The sequence below is a fragment of the Protopterus annectens genome, chromosome 2.part2 (assembly GCF_019279795.1).
Source record: "Protopterus annectens isolate FY-2018-M chromosome 2.part2, PAN1.0, whole genome shotgun sequence".
Classification (NCBI taxonomy): domain Eukaryota; kingdom Metazoa; phylum Chordata; order Ceratodontiformes; family Protopteridae; genus Protopterus; species Protopterus annectens.
Window position 1 is genome coordinate 582,768,299 of NC_056730.1, and position 19,512 is coordinate 582,787,810.

General features: G+C 40.8%; 1 protein-coding gene across 2 annotated transcripts in view; it reads left to right on the forward strand.

Annotated features, from left to right (window-relative positions):
- Positions 1-19,512, forward strand: part of SFXN5 (sideroflexin 5) — a 3,177,886-nt gene that overhangs the window by 470,122 nt on the left and 2,688,252 nt on the right. The gene's annotated exons all lie outside the window — the stretch shown is intronic.

Here is a 19,512-nt window from a genome sequence, read left to right on the forward strand (position 1 = left end):
CTGGCTGACTAAATTTGCAGATGATTGCAAATTACGAGCTGTCATTGAATCTCTCACTGACACAAATGTTCTCCGGTGGGGGGAGGCTGACACAGGCAGACAACTGGTGTCAGAGTCATGGACTAAAACTAAATGCCAAGAAATGCATAATAGTATCCTTTGGGAAGTCATCCATCCCTGGTAACTATCAAATTGACAACACAGCCCTTAGAGCTGAGGCAGTAGTCAGGGACTTAGGGACACACACTGATAATAATCTAGCCTTTGATCATCACATGTCCACAGTGGTGAAGAAATTATTTTACGTTGCGCAACTTATAATTAAAGGTATGGCATCTAAGTTCAAGGAAGTCATTGTTCCACTGTATTCGGCATTCATCAGACCTATCACTGAGTACAGTGCCCCCTTTGGTATGTACCTAACCAGACATATCCAGCAACTGGAACGTCCACAGAGGTTCCTCACTAAAAGAATGCAGGATGTAAGTAATATGGCCAATGCAGACCGCCTCAAGACTTATCCCTGTATTCTGTCTCCTACAGGCTTTTGAGGAGAGATCAATGCCTGGCATACAGGGCATTGTCAGACCCCACTCTGATAGACCTCCTGCATATCCACAAAACAAACAGTACCAGAATTACCCATTCTAAAGACTTAAACCTTGCCTGTGATATAAATAGGACCTACTGGAGAGATAAGTATGTATCCCAGAGACTACTCCATCTGTGGAACAAGCTCCCCATCCATGTAAAGCAGAGTTCCTTCCTAATCTTATTCAAGTGCAACTTGGACAATTGGATGGGAAACCGGAAATTCATCCCTGATTTGGCACCTATGTCTCTGATCCAAACAGTTATCTTGTAAATGGTTCATCTCCTCAGGCCCGTGCTTACACTTATCAAGGGTATCAGGACTCATCAGAGGTTTGGGATGCATGACTAGGCTTAAAAAGGACCTTTTGGCTGATAGCCTAGTAAACACCTATGAACCTATGAAAAGATCAGAAGTCTGTTGGTTCTAGTCTTTCACAAGGAACTTGGATTCATTTTCTGGTGCTGACACCACGGCTTAACAGTGTGCTGCACTTCTGAGGTGGCGTCATAGGTTTATTGTTAAGTATTATGCTAGCTGCCCTTGTGGGCCATTTTAAGCTTTGCCACTTTCCAATTTGGTGCTTGAATTAACCTATCCCATGTTGTTTTTGATTGGTCTTACCCATCTCATGGTTGATAATTATTTATATTCCCTACTGAAAAAAACTTGGACGATACCATAGATAATTTGAGGGGATCCATGGATGAAATAAAGCATTTCGGAGCTGCTTCTGTCCATTAGTACAGGGGGCAGACCTAGGGTAAATGTTATGATTCCCATCCACAGATCCAAGTTGCAATTGAATATGGACTGGAATGAGCTTTAGTTAAATTGGAAGGGGAATCTGTTCAGAGCAGCGGTATCTTCTGTGAGATATACCTGTTCCTCCAAATTGTTCTGTTTATGTAGCAGAAGAGTTTTAGAGCCACAGACCAAGTATTTATGATGACATTCAACTTGCTAATGTTTTATTTATTTATTTAGTTATTGACATTTGGTAACCGGGAAAGTCCACTGGATCAGGAATCCATTTTCAGCGGAGGCCTGGGGAGAAAAGCTCCAAATTACAGTTACAAAGAAATGGAATAATATCATAACAGCAACTATATGCATGGTCTAAAGCTGAAAGTACAGTTACAGTGAAACAATACAGAATAATAACATAAGCTCCAAAATACAGTTACAAAGAAATAGTAGGACATCAAATCATCAATCAACTATACAGAAAAAGACATTATAGAAGATATATACATAATATATTCAGTGTGTTTTTTTGTTGTCATACCATTAAATGATCACAAGGATAGTGTTATTCTAAGCTGCAAACTTGTGCAGTAAATCCATCAGTATTTTATTGGAGGATACCTTGTATACCAGACACAGGTCACCTCATAGCAGTCTGTGGAATACCAAGTATAATGCCAGGACTTTGAGGTGGTCCACTTAAGACATATAGTTTAGGCCTTGTATCCTGTTAGTATTTGTGTGGATGTTTCAGTTGTTGCAGGTGTCTGGACTGATACATGCCAAAGGGGGGCTGTGACACCCGTGCACTGGCCCAGTAATCAAGGAGCCTCAATCCTCACCACTAGCACCAGTTCATAGGTTCATAGGTAGGTACTAGGCTATTGGCCCTAGGGCCTATATAAGCCTAGCCAAACAGTACCCTGGCTTTTACCACCCAAGAAAATTATTTTCCTGTGCCCCTGTCAAGTAGAGCCACAGAAGTGATCCCCGGGGTGAATTTCCTATCTCCCATCCAGTCATCAAGATTTTTCTTGAAGAGTGCTAATGAGGAGCTTTGTTTGATATAGATAAGTAGTTTGTTCCAGAGTATGGGAAGTCTTTGAGACAGGAATCTATCCCTCCAGCATGTTCTGATTATTGTGGTGACAAGGATTAGGTCCCTACAGCGTGTTGCTTGGAGGGATTGGGATTTCTTTACATGGAGCATGTCCAACAGCTCTGGGTTTGACATAGCTTTGTATGTTAGCCAGAGATCGCCTCTGAGTGGTGATATGTGACAGAGTAAAGCTGGAGTTTTTTGTGACTGTCTGCATAGGGCATCTGTTTGAGGCTTGTAATGCTTTTTGAGAGGTATTTCTGTGGCCTTTCCAGTTGTTGTAGATGTCTTATGAGGTACATACCAAAAGGGGCATTGTACTCTATAATGGGTCTAATGAGTGATGAGTAGATGGGAACAATTACCTCTTTTTTCCTGGATGAGAGACCTTTTGTGATGAGGTGTGCCACGTAGAAGGATTTCCTGACTACTGTGGCGATGTGATTGTCAAAGGAGAGATTACTGTTCACCTGTGTCCCAAGGTCTCTTATCACACTTTCGGTGTTAAGTAGACTACCGCCTATGTGGTAGTTCATGGGTACAGAGTTTTTACCAAAAGGGATGATAATGCACTTTTTTGCATTGAGCTTGAGGCCATGGCTTTGACACCAGGCATCTGTCTCAGTGAGGCCCTTTTGTAGAATGTCCACATCGTTAGGAGATTTGATTATGGCTCCTAGTTTGCAGTCATCTGCCAACTTTGTTAGCCAAAGACCTTCTGTGTTAGCCTGTACTTCAGAGAAGTAAATACCAAACAGGAGAGGACCTAGGACTGAACCCTGTGGTATTCCACTTGTCTCTGGTCTGAAGTTGGATTTAGAGTCTGCTACTTTCACAGTGTGGGTTCGGTCAGTGAGCCATTTGGCAACCAATCTTGTGACATAGGGATTTATGTCTAGGTTAGTGAGTTTGTCTATAATTCCAGAGTGGGGGATGGTGTTGAAAGCCTTGGCGAGATCTAGATAGGCTGTGTGTATTACCTTACCCTCATCTACAGCTTTGGTGACCGCTTCAAAGAAGTCTATCAAGTTTAGGAGGCATGATCTGCCTTTTACAAACCCAAACTGGGTAGGGTCCAGAGTTTGGAGATTACCAATGTCATTGTTTATAAGTTCCATGATGATATGCTCCATAGCCTTGCAGACCAAGCCCGTCAGGCTAATGGGGCGGTAGTTCCTGGGGTCTGTGGTGGCTCTCCCTTTGTGGAGTGGGATAACCGTCGCTGTGCGCCATTCAGTGGGTATAAAGCCTGAGGTGAGGCTATGATTGAACATGGTACTTAGGTGGGGTGCCAGGTCATTCATTAGTTCATGTAGGACGCAGCCTGGGATGTTGTCCGGTCCCATGGATGCTGTGTTCTTGAATTTGGAGAATGTGTTTTTTACCTGTGCAGCCATGATTACAGGTATTTTGCATTCTTCCGGTATAGAGATGGGCTGTTTAGGGGATGAGAGAGGGGTAAAGTTAGCACTGAACCTATTTGCCAGGATGTTGGCAATATCAATTAGTTCTGTATATTTAGTGCCATTGTGCTGTAACTCAGAGCAGATCTGAGTGTTGCCATTGAGATTATTGACATAGCTATAGAATGCTTTGTGGTTGTCTTTAGAATCAGTGGCAATTTTGTTTTCGTAACTAGTTTTGGAGGATTTTATGAGGGATCTCAGCTTCTTACTGAGGCTGACCACGGAGTTCCTCCGGTCATGGGATTTTACTCTTTTTTGCAACAGTTTCTTTCTCTGTTGTAGAGTTTGTTTATAGCAGGGCACCACCAGATTGGCTTCCTTTTCTTGGAGGATAGCATCTTGGTTCTGTTAGGGATTGCACGATCCATGCAGTCGTGTAAGTGCTTATAAAGTGCAATTGTATAGGATTTAGCAGTCGTATCTCTATTGTCCTTCAGCATGGGTGTCGTGAAGTTTGCTACTTCTGTCTTAAGCGTGAAGTTGGCTTTGGAGAAATTTTTTACGGTGGTTTCCCTAATAGGGTGTGGGGCTGGGATGTGGATGTCTAGGGTGATTTGCTTGTGGTTGGAACTGACCAACGAGGAATTGACCTCTGGTGTGGAACACCAGCTGCCCATGTTGGTAATGACCAGATCTAGGATATTGCTGCCCCTGTTGGGGGTGTGGATAAGTTGATCCAAGGCATTGGAATTTATGAATTCCAGAAAACATTGACCACAAGAGTTGGTGCATGAGTAGTTTTCCCAGTTAATGTCGGGGTAGTTGAACTCGCCCATTATTAGGGGGTTAGGTTGTACCCTAATATTTTCCAGTGTATCAAGAAATGAGGAGTGGGAATCCTGGGGCATGGTGGGGGATCTGTAGCAAGCTACAATTTGCATTGCAGTCTTGCCCAGAGTTAGTTGCACTTGGATAATCTCAGATGCATTATGCTGAGCAACTAGCCTGGAGATGTGGATATCCTTAATGAATATGGACACGCCTCGGCCTTTAGTGCTTCAGTCCAAGTTAGGTGGCCGAAAGGTGTGGTATGAATTATAGCATGGTAATGCAGGGGTGCTCTCTGGAGCCTTGAACCAGGTCTCTATCACTGCACAGATGTCGATGTTTTCCATTTTAAGGAGTGCCTCGAGTGAGTGCATTTTGAGGTTTAGACTTCTAGCGTTGAGTAGCATTACCCTCAAATTATGCTTGCTTGTACCTGTTACGATGGTGAATTTGTCATTTGAATCATGCCTAAAAATGCATTATGGGGGTGGCAAGAGCCTTAGCCAGTATCCAGAATCCCAAGGGCGACAGGTGCAGGTCATCTCTGGCAAAGCATCATGGTTTGTCGATCATGTCATCCCAGGCAGACAGATACTGGATCCACTTAGAATGACACCAGAAGTTTAGCCAATTGTTGAAGTCAATCATTTTGTCCTTGTACTGTGGTATCATTCTGGGTGATGGCAGGATGCTACTCAGGGCTAGGGTCATACCTGCCTGGGCTACAAGATCAGAAAGCTCCTCCATGTCTCTTTTCATGTAGTCCAGGGAGGTACGTCTCAGGTCATTCACACCAACATGAACAATGACAGAGTCATATTTGTACTTGCTGTGGAGTGACCTGAGTGCATGCATGATGTGGCGGATCGTGGCACCTGACAGGCAGCTGACAGTGACTTTCTCCTTGTCTAGCCTGGTGAGTGGAACATCAGTGTGCCTGAGTATAGAGTCACCTATGACTAGAGTGTTAGGTACGTTATTATGCCTTATGGGCTGTGGTTGAGTGGCACACTGAGTTTGTGGGCTTTGAAATGTCATTTGGGTTGTGTTGGGGGGTGGAGTTGCTTGCATTTCTGCTTTGGAGGTCCCTATTGCTTGGGTAGATTTTTTTGAGGGCCTCCATGAATGTAGGTGTGTGTTTTTTTGTTTCTATGTGTGTGTTTTGGTGGTGTAGGTTTTGAGGGACTATGTGATGAATGTGGTGTGGTCCAACTGTTTACCTTCTCCTCTTGACTGTCTAATCCAGTCTTGGGTGAAGAGAGCTTTGCTTCCAGTTTGGTTATATAAGTGCATCTCTCACAGGTTGTAGTGTTGGGTGGTAGGAGGAGAGGGTTGTCTGTGTACATGAGGCAATGGCTGCATTGCCCCAAGATGCCCAGATTTATCAGGTAGACAGGAAAAAACACAGGGAGCTGACCCTTAGACATTCCTGGATAGGTGCTTATTAAGTACCAAAAACTGTTTTCCTCTGGACAAGTGAGGAAAGTTGAGCGCTGTAGTAATTTGTGGCTTATTTAATGCTTACAATGAGTTCTGAACAAGTGCTGTGCTCAAAGAAACAGATTTGAGTGCTGAAACTAGAAAACTGGCTAGTTCTAAGAAACAAAATTAAGCTAGAAGGCTTCGCTCCAGCACAGAAAGGCTTGGGGGCTCAGAAGCTTACAAACAGTCCTGGATACAGCAAATCTGTATCTGGACTAGACAACTTATAGGAAAGGCAGGAAACAAGCTTAGACATTTTTTTTTTGTAAAGTGGAAAGGGGAAAGGAGGAGCAAAAGCTAACTGGGTTGGCCTTCTCAAATGTTCTCCCTGGAATAGGTAGAATGAGGTAATGACACTAGACTGGGAGGAGTGTCCCAGATCAAATTTACAGTAGGGGTGGGCAACTGCAAAGCCACCAAGTATAAAAACAGGATACCAAGGGGGAGGGAGGGTAGAAAAAAAAAGTCGGAACAAACAAACCCAACCAGATGCTTAACAATTGTAGAAAATTCTACTTAATACCTCACACACAGTGAGTAAAATAAAAGTGCTATAAATAACTCAGAAATAAGCAAAAAACAGGATACTTAATGTTATATATCTCAGATTCGTTAGCTCAGAGCCCTTCCTCCGACTTCCCCCGATTAGCTCAGTGTGAAATGTACAGTGAGGGGCATCCACATTGGGAGGATAACAAGTGCAGACACAGTAAAGTACAATTTCCTGTAAGAGCATACAAAGATCACAGTCAGTCTGGGGCTGGTTTCTCCCTTTCTCTCCAGATCCCCAATAAGACTCCCTACTGACACAGCTATAGGGTACAGATCTCAGCCAAGTGGTCAAGCCAAAACCTCCAGCACCCTCTCTGTCCAACCAGTGCTTCATGTCCCTGCCCAAGTTGCTGACACACACACACACTTTGAAATATGAATTATTTACAAACACACAGACACTCCTGGGGAAGGCTGGCACAGGTTCTCCAGCTATGCCCTCTGCTTCAAGACTGTAAGATAGTACTGACTGCCACCAACCACCCTTATCAGCTACTATAAAGGCCCTTACCAAAGGGTGTCCAATTCTACTGTGCATTGTTGCTATTATCCAATTGGTAAGTGTGACTGAGACGTGAAGGCTATCTAGGAGTGATCTGTACAGTGTCACTAAATACATGCAAGTACTCTAAGAGCTTAAATTATCTCTACACTAAACAACCACAGTTGAAAGGTTTAAAAATATTTAATAATAAATAATAGAAACACAAGACAATACTCATTGATTCAACACAGTAATAACAGAGAGTTCAGAGATCACAGGGAAATACTTTAAACAATATTGTAGGATAGTCTCACATAATTATAGAAAACAGGTAGACTAATCTGGCTGTATTCCTATCTGTCTCTAAGAGAAACTATGTTCTAAATTCTCCTTACAAAGCAAAGTGCTGGTGAGTTGTCAGCTTCAGAACAAAATAGAAAATGCCAAACTTTCTTTCTGAGATAGCCCTTAAATTGATAATACACATTACTGCCAAGTCATTTCAGATTACATCATTCTTGTCATTTCTCTGATTTAGTTCCCAGGCTAACAGAATTCAAAATTTAACATTTCTTTTGATCTGCAACTGCCAGGAAGCCGCAGCAATAAAAGACACTTTACATGTGAAACCTAGTAATTAACTTTGTCTTAAGGCAATAGAAAGAAACTCTAAGCTCAGACATCATGTCTCCTAGCTTGAGATAAACTGGCTTTACAACTCATTGTAAAATTCTTTATTTATCAGCTTATTTTCTTAGAGTCTGCCAGTTAACTCTATATGTTCCAGTTTTCCACCATGAAGACATACATTACATAAGCATAGAGTTTATATACATTTCTGCTTTCTTCCAGTAGGGTGCACTGTGGTTACATTTTTGAAGCTCAGAACATGCAGTTTTCTACATTTGTCAAACAAGCCTGTGGATCATATTAATATTTACAAGGACATAGAATCATTTACAAAATTCTATCTAGCTAGGCTGGCAGCCTTCACAGGGGCATTGTACTCAATGACTGGCCTAAAGAAGGCTGAGTAAAAGAGGAGAATGACATCCCAAGATCTAGACAGAATCCCTTTGTTTAGAAGCTGTACAGTATACAAGGACTTTCTTATGACAATGGACCCATGTTGGTTGAAAGTTAGGTCACTGTCAACAACTGTCTCAGCTCTTTGGGATGTATTGTCAATGTAGTGGATTATTTAACAAGGGATGTCAACACTATATTCTTTATTTTGTATTTATTAGTTATCAACACTAACTTCTTGTTTGTATATAACCAGTCCTTATCCCTCCCCACTCTGCCTGTCTAGGTTTTACACTGTTTCTTTCTTTTCTAACACACTCTTTCTCTCTTTACAGCTTTTACGGGCATATTAACTGAGGGTGTCCCCCCTCCCACATCTACACTTGTGTGGCTAGAGCAGTGCTTCTCCTCAAAGGATGTGCACCAGAAACATCCAAACCACCTTGGTCCATCTACCTACTCTCTAGATAGCAGCACACCCCCATTCTTAATCTCTAGCACATCGGTTTTTATACGACTGACCTGCTGCACTGATTTACTCTTTGTCAGTATAATTATTCCCCCATCTGTTGTTTCCCTGGCATATTTTAGTCACAATCTCTGTAAAGGAACCCCCTACTTTTTCTCTTGGTATTACACTCACTGGGGCCTGCCTGCAGACTTGCGTACATCACAGTGGCTGTTTCTTCAGTGATAGTTTTCTGTTGGATTTCTCTTTATGCCCATTTCTCCTTCTCAGCTCTGCCTACTCCATTTGACCTTTAGGCTCACTCCACTCCCCTACCCTGCCCCCAGTTACCACCTGCCCCCACTACTTCCACATTTGTACTCACTAACCTGCCTCAGCCTATCAAACCTCACCCCTCCCACCTCTCTATTAACTATTGTCCTCCCTCAAAGTAATTATTCTTCTTCATCTTCTCTTCGCACACTCTCACTACTGCACCTAACGTATCTAACATAGCCAATGTAATCATCTATCCCAGCTTCCCTTAAAGCACATCATACCTCCACACTGCACTACAATAATTATGTACACAATGCCGGCAAAGCCAATACTCTCAATGTTTCTACTTTCCTTCCTCTTCCTTCTGCTCCACCTCACCTGCCTCCCTGAGCTCACTCACATCCCCTACTACTACATAACCTCTACTCATCCCAAAAAAGAACCCTTCTACTCTGCTTACATTTCCCCTCGTCTGTTCCCCACTAATCCTTCTATCCTCTTCAACAGAAAACTACTACCCACCTCTTATATAGTCCCCACCCCCCCAAATCCTTATCCCATTCTTTCTCATCTTATGAACCCCAGCTCTGGTGTCTCTACAAAACTTTTTTCCCTCCTCCTTGAACTTATTTCAATCCTCCTGTCTGGGGAGATTCACACAAACCCTGGTCCCCCTACCAACCAGAATACTAACTTTATTGTAACTCCTTCACCGTCACTCCACAAGTCTCTCCTTTTCACTACTATCAATACCCAAAGCCTTTGTAACAAATTACCCATCTTCCATGCCTGGCTCTCCCATAACCAGCCTGATATTGTATCAATCTCTGAAACAAGGCTCAAACCTCACATATAAAAGAATCTGAAATCACTCCTCCCAACTATAGAATCATAAGAAACGACAAAATACAAAAGAAAGGAGGTGGAGTAGCCCTACCTTTTTCTTCCTGTCTAACAGTGACACTTTATACCAACACTATACCCCAATTCTCTACAACTGAAACAACCCTAGCCCTCCTAAAAATCAACAACCACAAAAACATAGCTATAGCTGCCCTATACATTCCTCCTTGAAATAACATCCCCATACTTGAGGATATCCTCTCTTGGTTGTCCTTTAATATAACTAATGAAACAGTTATCCTCAGAGACGTTAACATTGACTGGACTGCTATTCACTCATCCAACACCCCCCAGAATTTTAGCCTTTACAATTTCTCTCAATTAATTAACTCTCCTACGTGACCTAACAAACACAACTCCTCAGGTAGCATCCTGGACTGGATATTTGTTTCCCATCCTAACAATATCTCTGATAGTGGCACCTTTCCCGATTCCCTTGGTGATCACCTCCCTGCCTTTGTATGTTGCTCACCTTCCTCCCTATACTTACAACATAATTACATTTTAACCCTCACAAACTTTAGACCTCAATCCTTCTCAGACTGCCTGAAACAGATGAACTGGAACCCTCTAAAAACTTGACAACGCAGTTACTTACTTTAGTACTTCATTCATCAACCTACTAAAAAGCTTTGCTTCCCCTAGAACTAAGAGAGTGAAATCCAAATTGTCCCCTGGCTTTCCAAAGAAACAATTTCCCTCATGCATACTGGTGATAAATCATGGAAGCTCTTCCAAAAATTCAAAACACCTAGCTTCCATACTGAATTCAAACAACTCTATAATAGAGTTAAAAAAACAAATTGCTTCCGATCGCAAATCTTACTATGCTAACCTTCATGATAATCACAAATCTAACCCCAAGAAATTTTGTTGTAGTATCTCTGCCCTCCTTAGTCCCGGCGGAAAAGTCAATCCATGCCCTGACCCTAGCTCTCCAGATCATATCATAGTCTGCAAATTTAACTCCTTCTTCATCGAGACTATAGCCAAGCTCATTACTTCTTTCCATAACAGTCCATTAATTCCACCCACTTCTCTCGCAAACTCTTCCTCTCCTTCTGCCACAGATTCCTCCCACCCTTCTTCCTTAAACCCATTCCAGTCAACACTATAAAAAAACTCCTCCAAAAATTAAAACTATGCTCTAATGCCCCAGACAAGTTGCCATCTAACTTCCTCAAGTTAGCTGCCGACAGCATTGCTCTCCCTATCTGTATTCTAATTAATCGTCCCATCCAAGAATCCTATGTACCCCTCCTCTGGAAAAAAGCATTCATCATTCCTTTACATAAAGAGGACAACAACACCGATATCTCCAATTTCCACCCATAGCCATTCTCTCCCCTATCTCTAAAATTCTTGAAAAGTGTATATTCACCAACAACTATTACCCTACCTCTTAGACAACCATTTGCTGACTCCAACACAGTATGGATTCAGACCCAGACACAGTACCACCACAGCCCTTCTATCCTTCCTCGATAACATCAACCATGCTCGCGACTCTGGCAGTATTGTATCTACCCTCCTACTAGACCTATCCAAGGCCTTCGATGCCATTTCCCATTCCTTACTTTTGTCCAGATTATCTCAACTTAATCTTTCCTCCTCTTCCATCAATTGGTTTTCGAGTTACCTCTCAAATGGCAGCAGGCTGTAAAGTGGAATAATTGTACCTCTTCCTACCTTGACACTCTGACAGGTGTCCCCCAAGGTTCTATCCTGGGTCCTTTACAGTTTAACATCTTCATTAACGACTTTCATCATTGTATCCCAACCACTAAACTAGTCTAATACGCAGACGACTCTACTGTCATCTGCTCTGCTGATTCTCTCCCCGAACTCATGCATGTAACTCAGGTCGCCTTTAACAGCACTGAGACATGGATGCTAAATAATCACCTAGCCCTCAATGCATCTAAAACTAAAATTGTAATCTTCACCCCATCTTAAAACACCAAAATAGACAAAAACTCCTCTATAGTAAGCCAAAACATGACCCGTATTGAAATAGTCACCTGCACTAAGCTTTTGGGTGCCCTTATCGATGAACAACTAAAGTTTGACTTCTACCTTCAAACTAACACCAAGAAAACCCACCAGAAGCTCAGAATGCTTTAGTGCCATAATCGCTTACTTACATCTTCAACAAAGCTTACCCTCTCTACCACCTACCTCCTTTCCTCCCTCCTGTATGGGCCCTACTCCTTATCAATCTACAAGCCACCCTTAAGGTCAAATTAGCATCCTGTTATAATAAAATCTCTAAATTTGCTACCAGCTCTAAATCGTCCTCCCACCATTGTATTGCCTTGCACTCCCTGAACTGGCTGGAGCTCCTCAGCTATCTCTTTTACATACAGCACTCTACTGCTCACAAACGTATCTTTAATCCATCCCAATGCCACTCTCTCTCCTCAATTCCTGCTGTGCATCTTGCTGATCTATCCCTTGGGTCCAAGAATCAGAATCTCCTTGAAGTGTACAGACCCTTACATACTCCTGGGTAATTTCTATTGTATTTTTCTCTAGCATGAAAATGGAACTCATTTCCTCCCCATGTCCGAACTACCCAGAACCTTTTCTCCTTCAAGACTTTGCTCCACTCCTATCTCTGTTCTACTTGGGAATACTCCTGCTCTCACCCCTCCTAACCTCCTCCCAACTACCCGCACTTTCCCTAACCTTCCTCTCCCAACATTTTACCAAATGCTAGCTATGTTTTCTTCTTCCTCCTCTTCACCTCTCTCTTGCTATTACTTACTTCCTTTTATGGCTTACATAATGTAGGCATTAGCAATCCACACAAATAGAATACTTGGCTTAGGTTGTTTAGCTACTCTTATTATTGTATACTATATATCCATTGTTATTTTTATCACTACTTCAATCTGATTTTGTTAATGTTAAGATTGTGTAATATATTGTATTAACTTTTGATGATCCTGTTTTTTGTAATACTTTCTATTTAATTTATTTTTATTTTGTTTTATATGTATGTACTTGTAGCTTTTCTCCCCGGGCCTCCATTGAAAAAGGGCTCATCTTGGCCCAGTGGACTCTCCCGGTTAACAAACTGCAAATAATTAAAATGTGATGATGCAATTTTTGACAGTTTCAGTTCCTGATTTTGGCACCACTTACTTATTTGGGACAAACCTTTCTGAAGAATGGCCAAGCCATTTGAGGATTCAATGACTGCTTATAGTTTGCAGTTTTCTGCAAACTTAGTCAGCCAGAGCCTTTTGGTATTGGCTTTTGCTTAACAAAAGTTGATGCCAAACAGGTGGGGTCCCAGCACAGAACCCAGGAGAATGCCATTGATGACCAGTCTCTTTATGGAGTAACTTTCCTTGGTTTGATTTCCTGCATCCTGTCTGTTTTCCAATTGACAATCCAGTTGGTGGCATAGGGCTTTATTCCCAGTTTATTTAGCTTTTCCCCTTTGCCTGAATGGGGGATTTTTTCCAGTTTGAGATTTGCGGTATACATAGTTTTACCTTATCCCTTCACTTTGGTGACCTTTTCAGAAAATTCCACCAGGCTCAGTAGGCATGACATGCCCTTGACAAATCCAAACTGAAACACATCCAGTATTTGGAGGTTCCTTATGTCCTTATTGATTAATTCCCTTGATAATTCTTTCCATGGCTTTGCATATGAGGCTGGTCAGACTTCTGGACCTGCAATTGTCTGGGTCTGTGGAAGGTCATGACTGTAGCTGTTCTTCATTCACTTGGTACAAAACCTGTATGGAGGCACTGGCTGATCAGTGTTAAGGGAGTGGCTAAATTGTGTTTCATGCTATTTAAGATGTATCCAGGGATATTGTCATGACCTGTTGAGGCACTACTTTTAGCTTTTGATAGCACTCTTAGGACTTGGTCTTGTGCAATAGCCGGAGATGAGCCAGTTTCAGGTTTATTTTGAGGGACAGAGAGAAGGGGGAAAAGAGCAAATGGTAGAGACGAATGTATCATCCAGAAGGTTCACTGTATCGTCAGCCTAAGTGTAGGTAACATCAATGTTCAGATTATGAACATAGCTAAAAAAAAGGCATGGTGGTTGTCTTTGGCTTGGGTAGATATTTTAGCTTCAAACTTGTCTTTGGTGGATTTTATTAAGATGCTGTTTTTTTTTTCCTTCATTGACGAGGGCTTCATCATTTTGGGGATTGCTCTTCTTACTTTTGGTCAAAATTGTCTTCTTTGTAAAGCTTATTCATATTATGGTTCAATGTGTGTGGGTTTATTTCTGGAATTTGCTCTGTGCTTGTTCCTACAGAGTATAGCTGCATCTATGCAGCTGTTTATATGCTGGTATAGTGTAGTGGTGTACATTTCAATGTATTCAGTGCAGTTAACTGAGTTTGGTGGGGATTTGAAGCATACCAGTGTTATCATTTAGGAGTAGGTAGTTTGTCTTAGAGAAATTTCTAAAGGTACCTTTGGTGAAAGGGATGTTTGGTTTCAATTTTATTTCGAAGGAGACAGCTTCATGTTCAGACCTAACAAATGATGAAGATATGCAAGGGAAGGTGCAAGATGATCCCATGTTAGAACAAGATCCAAGATGATGTTCACCAGAGGATACTCTGACTAATTATTCCAGGGTGTTTGAATTGACAAAGTGCAAGAATCTCTGTGTTTGTGAACTAGTGGTGGTGTATGTTTCTCAGTCTGTAGTTGGGTAATTTAGATCACCTAAGCAAATGATATTGAGTTTAATACCGAATGATTCTGTTTCATGTAGACATGTATTATGCCTTTTTTGGGTAATAGGCAGAGTTCTATAGCTGGCTAATATATGGATATCTGGATAAAGTAAGGATATCTAATATTTGGATAAGATATTAAATTTAAATTGTGTCTGCCTGAGTTGGTGATAACTCAGGTGGCTATTCATAATAGGGGGATTAAAAAAAGCTGTAATATATAATAGATGGGAATAATAGCTTCTTGTTATGTTTGCACTGTCCATATTGTTTAGAAATGTGAATGGCCTCACAGGTAGAGACAAAAAGGTAAGAATACTGAATTATATTATGAAATGCAGAGTGCAAGTATCAATACTACAGGATATGCATTTTGAAAGAAGTGAGCATGCAGATTTGATAAAGAAAGGATTTCATGATGATAAAAATAATGAGGGACTTTAGCTGATGTTCTGGTTAAATTTCCCAGAGGCATTATGAATGCCATTTCAATTCTATCAAAAAGGCTGTGCTTAGTAGGACTAACCTGGTCAGCAATAGTATAATAATTATTAAATAAAAAAGTATTAAACAAACGACAAACAAACCCAGAATATTAGTAGAGTGAACTTGTTTAAATGCTCATATTTGAAACAGGATCCTGAACTACTTAGTATTCTAATCATGTCAGCCTTTGACCCAGTGCTTTTCTCTTCTATGCCTTTTATACTGCTCTTTGTACCTCTGCTCAAATGAAAACTCTGAAATTGACATGTGTCATAATGTTTTATATCTGTAATGTTTGAATGTCATACTATTGTATTTACTAACTTGTATTTTACTGTGGAGCTTTTCTACCCTGGCCTCTGCTGAAAAAGGGCTTTAGCTCAGTCGGACTGTCCCAGTCAACAAATTTCAAATAAATTAATAAATATAATTTTACTCATTGTTCCAAATCTTCATACATATTACACATTCATTTGTGTCTAGTTTAAATTCAACAGTTTGCTTTTAACCCTCTGTATTTCTTGCTAACCTTTAACTTTCAGTCTTATCTCTCTTTCTGGTGCATTTCCAGTTGTTACTGTTTCATATCTTTTCACTTTGATTGTGCCAGCATGCAGCATGTTTTTTATGTTTCTTTCTGGTAGCATGCAAACTGTTTTGAAAATGTATCCTTCCTTTTGCATATTTTTAATAAAGTGGTTCTTTCTGTTGCATTTTCTATAAATTAACTCAAATGACACTCATTCCTGTCATGCTTATAGCTAAACATAGTACACAAAGCTTGGATTTCAACTGTGCCATATTTTCTGTATAATTTATGACTCATTCTTATTACTCAGTGTTATAATGCATTCTCGTTTTGTTTCACATCTTATCTTACACGCTTATTTTTTTCATTGTTAAATCCTTTTGCTGTGTTCTTGTAATTTCTGTCCACGTATATCCAAAGCATTTAATAAAGAAAGGTTGACTTCTCTTAATAGCTTGTATATTGTTTGAGCATTTCTTGTACCACATGCTATGCAACTAACCAAATTCACAGTCTCTTGTTCATTACTTTATGTCATTTACCAAAAAATCTGTAGGATCTATAGGACCTCATGCCATTTTAAAGAACAAATGGTACGAAGTGGCATGTCAAGGCTCATAATAATTCATGGACTTCTCTCCAATTGTTGGTATTTTGTCTTTTTCTGCTCCTTGAAGGTAAAAGCGTTGTAAAAGGAAAAACTTCAAAGATCAATGCACGTTAGGTTCAAGCAAGGCACCCTTTATTACTTGCAGCAAGGGGACAAAGCATGTAGGTACAAGGTTTGTCTAACTTTCTGGTGATCAGTATGTTATTCTTATACAGTTCTCTTCATGTCACACAGAAAATGTTGCTAATCTACTAATGACGTAGTTGGGCACAGCTTTCTGTATGCTACACAGAAAATGTTACCAGGCTTATTGCTGACACGGTCAGATTATTGCTGTCTTGCAAAAACATTTGAGAAAAACAACCTGGCCTTGGGCTTATTTTAGCCCACCTTGACTCTTCAATTCTTCAGTTGTACAGTTCTAATACATGCGTTACATTTTGTCTAGATTCAAGGTACATTTCTAGCTTTGGTACAAGTAGTGCTGACTATGGTTTTAAGCTTTCAAACATCTATTGTTTTCTTTATCAAGGCTTCTAGCAGCTGCACATTTTCTCATGGCATAAGCAGAATAAAATGTCTCTTATTAAGTTTCTGGTAGCTGCACATATTTTCATTGCATAAGCAGAATAGAGTGTGTTTTATTAAGTTTCTAATAGCTGTGCAGATTCATGCAGTATGAACAGAATAAATGTATTAACCCTTTTAAGCCTTTAATGTACTAAGCATGCACATTGCTATTATGCATTTTTCTAACATTTCCCCCCTTTTAATACTTTATTCTACTTTCAAAACAAGCATAAACAGTTTTTTTTCTTCCCCTAACCTCTTCCTACTCAGGATTTGCATTTAAGAGAGTCATTTAGTTTAAGCCCATGAAAGCATTTTCAGTTTTTTAGTAATTCTTCGAGTTCAGCATATTGGTATAAGGTTTCTAAAACTGAAATGTCTACAAAATTTTTGATTAGTCCTTTTATGCAGGGGATGCAGCAGCACCCACACACCATCAGTAGGGCTATCCGTACACAGATGGCAATCAGAATGTTCATCAGGATACTGCCCCAACCTCCAAACAATTTCTGAAAAAAGTCCGTCAATGGATTTGGTCCCGGTTTGGTCATGGCCGACACCTGCTGAATTACCTCAAGATGGTTGTCTATCTCGTGTTTGTGGTCAGGAATATACGAACAGCACTCCTCCTGGATTAAAGCACACGTACCTCCTCTCGCCGCTAGGGTGAAGTCAAGAGCCATGCAATTTTGAAGTATCACTGTTCTCATGGCAGTCAGTTCATCAGTTATCAATTCTAGGGCAGAAAAGGTTGCATTACTCATTATTTCTAGAAGCTTAGACAATTTTCTCAGTTCCCAGATTGATTTTGTTGCTCCATATGCTGGTAGTACACCTGCCCATGATATAACAGTATCACTCAGATCCATGTGCGACAGTCTGTTGTTGTTCCCTGGGCCTAAGTCATGATGGTATTTCCAGGGTGCTTTGATTTGTCCCACTGGATTGACAGGCTTCTTGATTTCTCGGACATTCCGAATTTTCCCTTGAGGTAAAACCGCCGTGTGTCGTATGGCCAGAACCAGGTACCCCAAAAAACAACTGCCGGACCAATTTTCGAGTAGCCATTTATATGCTTTTCTTCCGCATAAAAAGTAACAATCTTCCACTTTAGTAGTGACTTTACTATACCCTTGCTCTGCGTGAAACATTTCTCTGTCGATTATGGACAGTTGTTTGTAGAGGTCAGCATCATGTTTTACTTCTTCAATTGTCCTATGCATCAGTTCAACAAATGAATCATAGCTCGTGTTGCAATAGGATCTGATGTTATCAGATTTAGTGTAGCATCTATAGGGAACAGTTATATTGCAATAGCTCCAACCCACCTTGACTGTATCATTCTTATAAAAACGCACAGTTCCCTTCTGTCGAATAGACAAGTGTAATGCTACTTTATCTTTTGATGTAACATTTGATGTATCATGAATTAAGTTCTCCCACATCTTATTAGCCCCTAGGGGGACTGCAGTTAAGAGTAACCCCCCCCCCCATATGCTGTTGGTAGAGCTGTGCAAATCCAGCAATTTGAAACATTAAAGGTTTCAGCATACACATATTTGATTGCCTGGTAAGTATTAAAGTTCGGGTGCCACTCTGCACGCTTATTTAGTTCTACTTGCGTGGCTGAGAAAAGAAATAGCCACAATAAAAAGATTATTGTTATCAGTACAGTCAACAGGATGGTCATGTAATACTTTTGTGGAAACAGTTGTTCTGCATTTCCGTTTTCTCCGGTTCTTCCAAGTAGGTGCAGTTGGATCTTACTTGATTCCGTTATCTCACTTTGGACACGTGATCTTACTCTCTGCCCTAATAGGACATTCAGCACCGATGGTTTCTTCACTGGGTTTGAGACGGATCAGTCCTATTGATCTGACCCCCCTTTGTAGCCAGACTTTGTGCTTAGGGTCCCGATGGAGAGGCAAGATCTTTGTCCAATTCAAAGTTCTTTACCAGCTTGCAGTGCATCAGGTGTATCCACGAAGCTCGTTCTGCTATCTTGACTGCAGTAGGTGTCAAAAGAAGCACCTGGTAGGGACCTTCCCACCTTGGCGATGCCCAGTTCTTTCGCTTCATGATTTTAATCCATACCCAGTCTCCTGGCATCACTGCCACTTCCAATGTTTCAGTTTGTTTTTTTTTATTTGAAACAGAATTTGACTGCAACAGATGTTTAGAACTCAACAACTTTTTCATATATTCAGCTAGTGTGAAATCAGCTTCCTGGTCTGATGACATGAGAATTTTCCACTGGGGTGTATAATAAGCTCTTCCAAACAGTTTTTCAAAAGGAGTCAGTCCTTTTGCTGTAGGGACAGTTCTCATGTTCAACAGTGCCAGGGGTAAACAGTACAACCAAGTTTTTCCTGCCTCAGCTATTAATTTTCTCAATTTGCTTTTTAGTATACCATTATGCCTTTCAACCAGCCCTGCAGACTGTGGATGGTATGCACAATGATTTTTTAAAGAAATACCAAAATGCTTACTTAACTGCTGTATGGTTTGATTTACAAAGTGTGTACCATTGTCGCTGAAGATTCTTTCCGGAATGCCAAATCTAGGAATAATTTCCCTGACAAGTACTTTTGCCACTGTAGCTTCATCTGGATTTTTGGTTGGAAAGGCTTCCACCCACCTGGAAAACATATCTATAATAACAAGACAATACTTTTTATTTTCACATTTGTTCAGTTCTATGAAATCCATACAGATAGTGTGAAATGGATATGGTGGTGTGGGGAAAGTCCCTTG